Source organism: Ranitomeya variabilis, chromosome 7 (assembly GCF_051348905.1).
Source record: "Ranitomeya variabilis isolate aRanVar5 chromosome 7, aRanVar5.hap1, whole genome shotgun sequence".
Classification (NCBI taxonomy): domain Eukaryota; kingdom Metazoa; phylum Chordata; class Amphibia; order Anura; family Dendrobatidae; genus Ranitomeya; species Ranitomeya variabilis.
In genome coordinates this window covers 63,699,404-63,705,403 of record NC_135238.1, presented here as the reverse complement: position 1 = coordinate 63,705,403, position 6,000 = coordinate 63,699,404, and positions in this window count along the sequence as shown.

Here is a 6,000-nt window from a genome sequence, read left to right as displayed (position 1 = left end):
GTCCTGCCGTAGGTTTGAAGTAAGGCCTGGAGCTCAATACTTCCTCGGCGTTTCCGGCCACCGACTACGCGCCTCAGTAGGATGTTGCCTCGTCTTACAGCACGACTCCTACTGGTGTTTCTCCTTGTTGCGTTGATCTCGTTTCTCACTCAGCACAATAAACCTCGCTTCTTGTCCTTTCTTGGGGTACCGCCGCGATGAAGTGCAGGCGCGGTCCCGTAACGTTCTTTCTGTTCGCTAGGCCTCTGTCAGGATCCCACCCCTGACAGGGACCCCCCTGAATCTTCCCCTGCAACACCCTCTGCCACAGGATGTTGCCTGGTTCCAACCCAGTCAGCTTCTCCCTAACTTCCTATCTAACCCCCAGTTTTACCAGATTGTGAGGAGTGGCCTAATACATAGCACCCTTAGCTCCCCCTAGAGGCCAGACTGTGAAGTGTATTGGTGTCTGTGATACCTGGTCAGGTGAACTCCTTCAGTGCCATCAGACGTACCATAGCCCCCTTAGTGGCGGAGCATCAGTACTGCAACGACCAGGACTCTGGGGCGCTGCAACCCCATTCTTAGTGAATAAATATAAAAAAAATCTAGCTCTCATGTTTAGAAGTCCCAAGACCCAAGTAGGTTACAATCTTTCACCAGCAATACTTTGGATCCTAATTCCTTAACATGTGGGATTTTCAAGTGCAGCACTAAAAACTGTCTGTACTGCTCATCTATCTGCCATGGATCTTCATTGATTACTTCCAATAGTCTGAGCTAGAGTTGAGCGACTTTTACTTTTTTCGGATCGAGTCGGGTTTCGCGAAACCCGACTTTGTCAAAAGTCGGGTCGGGTCAAATCGGCCGATTATCGCGAAAAGTCGGGGGCCGACTGAAACACGAAACCCAATGCAAGTCAATGGGGAATCAAAGTTGGCAGTGAGTGGAGGACAGGAAAACACCTACAGTGCCCATTTTAATGCCAAAAACATCAATTATTATTACTTAAGCTTGTCAATCTTAATTTACTTTATAATAATAGTTAGGCATTGAAAACTGGGGGTCATTTGGCTAAAGTTGTGGGGGGGTAGGGCTGGCTCAAGATTTTCGTGGGCCCAGGAAACGCGGAATACGTCACGGCGGTGGAGCAGGGAGAGGTAAGTATTTCAACTTTGCAAGTGCTGTGATCCTGAGCAAGCGGGGGGCCCACTCGTTGGCACTGGCACAGGGCCCCTCATAGTACGGCGGTGTGTTTGATGGCGGGTGGCGCCTCCCACTGGCAGAGACACTTTTGCGTACTATGAGGGGCCCTGTGCCAGTGATGTCACCAATGAGTATGCCCCCCCACCTGATGAAGGAACCTGCACTTTCATCTGCATCTTCCTCTTTGTCCCCGTGTAAGATGGTATAGTATGCGGGAAGGGGAACCTGACTTTCAGCAGGGTCAGATTCTGGCTGTGTAGAGTGCAAGGGGAATGTAGTGGTCTGGGTCAATGTACCAGCAGACTCATCTAGCAGTGGGCTGGGCAATGGGCAGGATGAGGAGGAAACACAGATATAGGCCCAAATAATAAAGTAGGCTAAATGCAGTTCAAAATTGGTAACAGGACTAAACAGGTGGCATTGCTTTGTTCAGTGGAGGAAAACTGTAATGAGTGGCAGACACAGTTAGCAGGCCCAAATAATAAAGTAGGCTAAATGCAGTTCAAATGTGGTAACAGGACTAAACAGGCGGCATTGCTTTGTTCAGTGGAGGAAAACTGTAATGAGTGGTAGACACAGTTAGTAGGCCCAAATAATAAAGTAGGCTAAATGCAGTTCAAAATTGGTAACAGGACTAAACAGGCGGCATTGCTTTGTTCAGTGGAGGAAAACTATAATGAGTGGTAAACACAGTTAGTAGGCCCAAATAATATAGTAGGCTAAATGCAGTTCAAAATTGGTAACAGGACTAAACAGGCAGCATTGCTTTGTTCAGTGGAGGAAAACTGTAATGAGCGGCAGACACAGTTAGTAGGCCCAAAAAATAAAGTAGGCTAAATGCAGTTCAAATGTGGTAACAGGACTAAACAGGCGGCATTGCTTTGTTCAGTGGAGGAAAACTGTAATGAGCGGCAGACACAGTTAGTAGGCCTAAATAATAAAGTGGGCTAAATGTCTGCCAAAAAATTGTTCATAAATAAAGAGGTGGCATAGCTAGGTACAGGGGTGGGCTCCTCTGCTGAGTAGCAGACAGTGGCAGTAGGCGCAAAGTATTAACTGGTCTAAATGGAGGCCAGGGCCCCTGTATATTTTAACTATCATCTATCATTTCAACAAATTTGTATTGGCAGTGCCATTGAAGGATTTAACAGCACAGATATCCCCCCTTTTTCAAATTTAACTCTTTATTTAGTCTTAATAAAATTAATATCTAATTCAACTTAGGGCAGTTTTCATCACAGCCTTTGTTAGTATTTTCAGAGTATTCGTTTAGGCAACAAGCTAAAGAGAACTGTTCCAGCTGCCTTTACAAAAGTTAGATCTATAATACTGCACACACACCCCTCCTCTTTCTCACCTACCTATTCACCATCTTCCTCACTCCCTGCCACTATAGGGCCCGGCAGGGTGAGCAGGGAGAGCCATCGAGGAGCGGGGGCGCCACTGCGCAGGTTTAGGGTGCCAACCTCCGCTGACAGGTAGGTCGAGATAGGCCAGTTTAGGGTAAGGCACCCCCCTGGTTGTTTTCTTCTTGTGATGTTGGTATGATGTCAATTATTTATCAAGGTTTTTATTAAGACTAAATAAAGAGTTAAATTTTTTTTAAAAAGGGGGGATATCTGTGAGTTAAGTACGAGTAATCCCTCTGATATATTTACGTATAAGCTGTGAAAAAATTTAACAGCACAGACTACACAGTGGTGGAGCAGGGAGAGGTAAGTATTGCAAGTGGTAGAGCACTGTTCGAGCTGGGGGGGAACACTCTCTCGTGAGCAGTGGTACTGGCACAGGACCCCTCATATTACGATGGTGTGTCTGACGTTGGTTGTGCATCACCACCGTCAGAGACACTTCATTGTACTATGAGGGACCCTGTGCCAGTGCCCAAGAGTGGGGGCCCACCCACCTGTCCAGGCAAACGGCACTCGCACAGGTGCTTGCGCCAGGTGGTGACCACGGCCCTGTGGGGGGAGTCAGCCCATTTAGGGAGGTATAAAAATGGCCTATGGTGGACATTCAGCAGCTGCAAATGGACGAATTGGAGAAGTCAGTAAGAGGAGGCCAAAAGCAAGACATTTTTCAGGCAAGCTACGTGTTAGCAGGGGAAGGTGGGGCAAAATAATTTGAAATCTGTCTCAACACCTCCAGCCTTAGGTGCTATTGTGCTTTTGCCACTACTACCAGATGCACCACCACCACCATCAGTACCAGCTGGCAACCACCGCCCACGGGCTCTTCCACCAGACTTCCTCATTTTTTGGAAAATCTAACCAAAATAATAACCGTTATATGGTACTGTAAAACAAGGTAGAAGGTGTATATAAACTTGTTGAGAATTTAAATCTCCCTTTTTTTGGGGAGACTGAACCAAAACTCAGGCCCAGTGTATAAAACAACACAATGTACGTGGCAGAAAGTGGCTGGCTGATATACGACAAACTAACAGGACTGAAGTATATCCACTTTGTGAGAATTTGAATCTCCCTTTTTTTTTGGAGACTGAACCAAAACTCAGGCCCAGTGTATAAAACAACACAATGTACGTGGCAGAAAGTGGCTGGCTGATATACGACAAACTAACAGGACTGAAGTATATCCACTTTGTGAGAATTTGAATCTCCCTTTTTTTTTTGGAGACTGAACCAAAACTCAGGCCCAGTGTATAAAACAACACAATGTAAGTGGCAGAAAGTGGCTGGAAGATATATGACACACTAACAGGACTGAAGTATATCCATTTTGTTGTAATTTAAATCTCCCTTTTTTTGGGAGACTAAACCAAAACTCAGGCCCAGTGTATAAAACAACACAATGTACGTGGCAGAAAGTGGCTGGCTGATATACAACAAACTAACAGGACTGAAGTATATCCACTTTGTGAGAATTTGAATCTCCCTTTTTTTGGGGGGAGACTGAACCAAAACTCAGGCCCAGTGTATAAAACAACACAATGTACGTGGCAGAAAGTGGCTGGCTGATATATGACAAACTAACAGGACTGAAGTATATCCACTTTGTGAGAATTTGAATCTCTTTTTTGGGGGGAGACTGAACCAAAACTCAGGCCCAGTGTATAAAACAACACAATGTACGTGGCAGAAAGTGGCTGGCTGATATATGACAAACTAACAGGACTGAAGTATATCCACTTTGTGAGAATTTGAATCTCACTTTTTTTGGGGGGAGACTGAACCAAAACTCAGGCCCAGTGTATAAAACAACACAATGTACGTGGCAGAAAGTGGCTGGCTGATATATGACAAACTAACAGGACTGAAGTATATCCACTTTGTGAGAATTTGAATCTCACTTTTTTGGGGGGGAGACTGAACCAAAACTCAGGCCCAGTGTATAAAACAACACAATGTACGTGGCAGAAAGTGGCTGGCTGATATATGACAAACTAACAGGACTGAAGTATATCCACTTTGTGAGAATTTGAATCTCTTTTTTGGGGGGAGACTGAACCAAAACTCAGGCCCAGTGTATAAAACAACACAATGTACGTGGCAGAAAGTGGCTGGCTGATATATGACAAACTAACAGGACTGAAGTATATCCACTTTGTGAGAATTTGAATCTCACTATTTTTGGGGGGAGACTGAACCAAAACTCAGGCCCAGTGTATAAAACAACACAATGTACGTGGCAGAAAGTGGCTGGCTGATATATGACAAACTAACAGGACTGAAGTATATCCACTTTGTGAAAATTTGAATCTCACTTTTTTTGGGGGGAGACTGAACCAAAACTCAGGCCCAGTGTATAAAACAACACAATGTACGTGGCAGAAAGTGGCTGGCTGATATATGACAAACTAACAGGACTGAAGTATATCCACTTTGTGAGAATTTGAATCTCACTTTTTTTTTGGAGACTGAACCAAAACTCAGGCCCAGTGTATAAAACAACACAATGTACGTGGCAGAAAGTGGCTGGAAGATATACGAAAAAATACAAGGACTGTAGTACAATTTCAATATCCCTACAGTGATCTCAGGACAAGTATGGCATCAATAAAAAGGACTGCTGCACACAAAAGTGTGGACAAATAAACAAGATAACTGTGCAGAAAGGAGCAACATGATTTTTGCTTTTAAAAAAGCAGTTGGTTTGCACAGCAGCGGTGCAAACAGCAATGCAGCTATCAGGGAGCCTTATAAGGCAGCCTAATAAGCTACAGAGCTGATGCACAAAGATATAGCCTCCACTGTCCCTGCAAAAAAAAGGTGGTGTTGGACAGTGGAAATCGCTACAGCACAAGCAGTTTGGGGGTTAATCTTCCCTCCCTAACTATATCCCTTCTTCTGATAAAGCTGCAGCAACCTCTCCCTATGCTAAGATCGGCAGAAGTAAGATGACGGTCGGCATGCACACCTCTTTATAGCCCCTGTGACGCCGCAGAAAGCAAGCCAATCACTGTCATGCCCTTCTCTAAGATGGTGGGGACCGAGACCTATGTCATCACGCTGCCCACACTCTGCGTCCTCCTTCATTGGCTGAAAAATGGTGCTGAAAGCGTCATACGAAATGCAACTTTTGCGCGCAGATCGCCGACCTCATGGCCGATCCCACACTAGGATTGGGTCTGGTTTCATGAAACCCGACTTTGCCGAAAGTCGGCGATTTTTTAATTTGTCCGATCCGTTTCGCTCAACCCTAGTCTGAACTCTACCTTCCTGATCAAATAACATCTGACCTGTCTAACTAATTTTGTCATCTATATAATTGAATGTCCATGTGGCCGCCCTGCTTGTGATTCCCAGCCCCGCAGTGACTTATGATTTATTCACATTGCGGGGCTGGGATTCACAG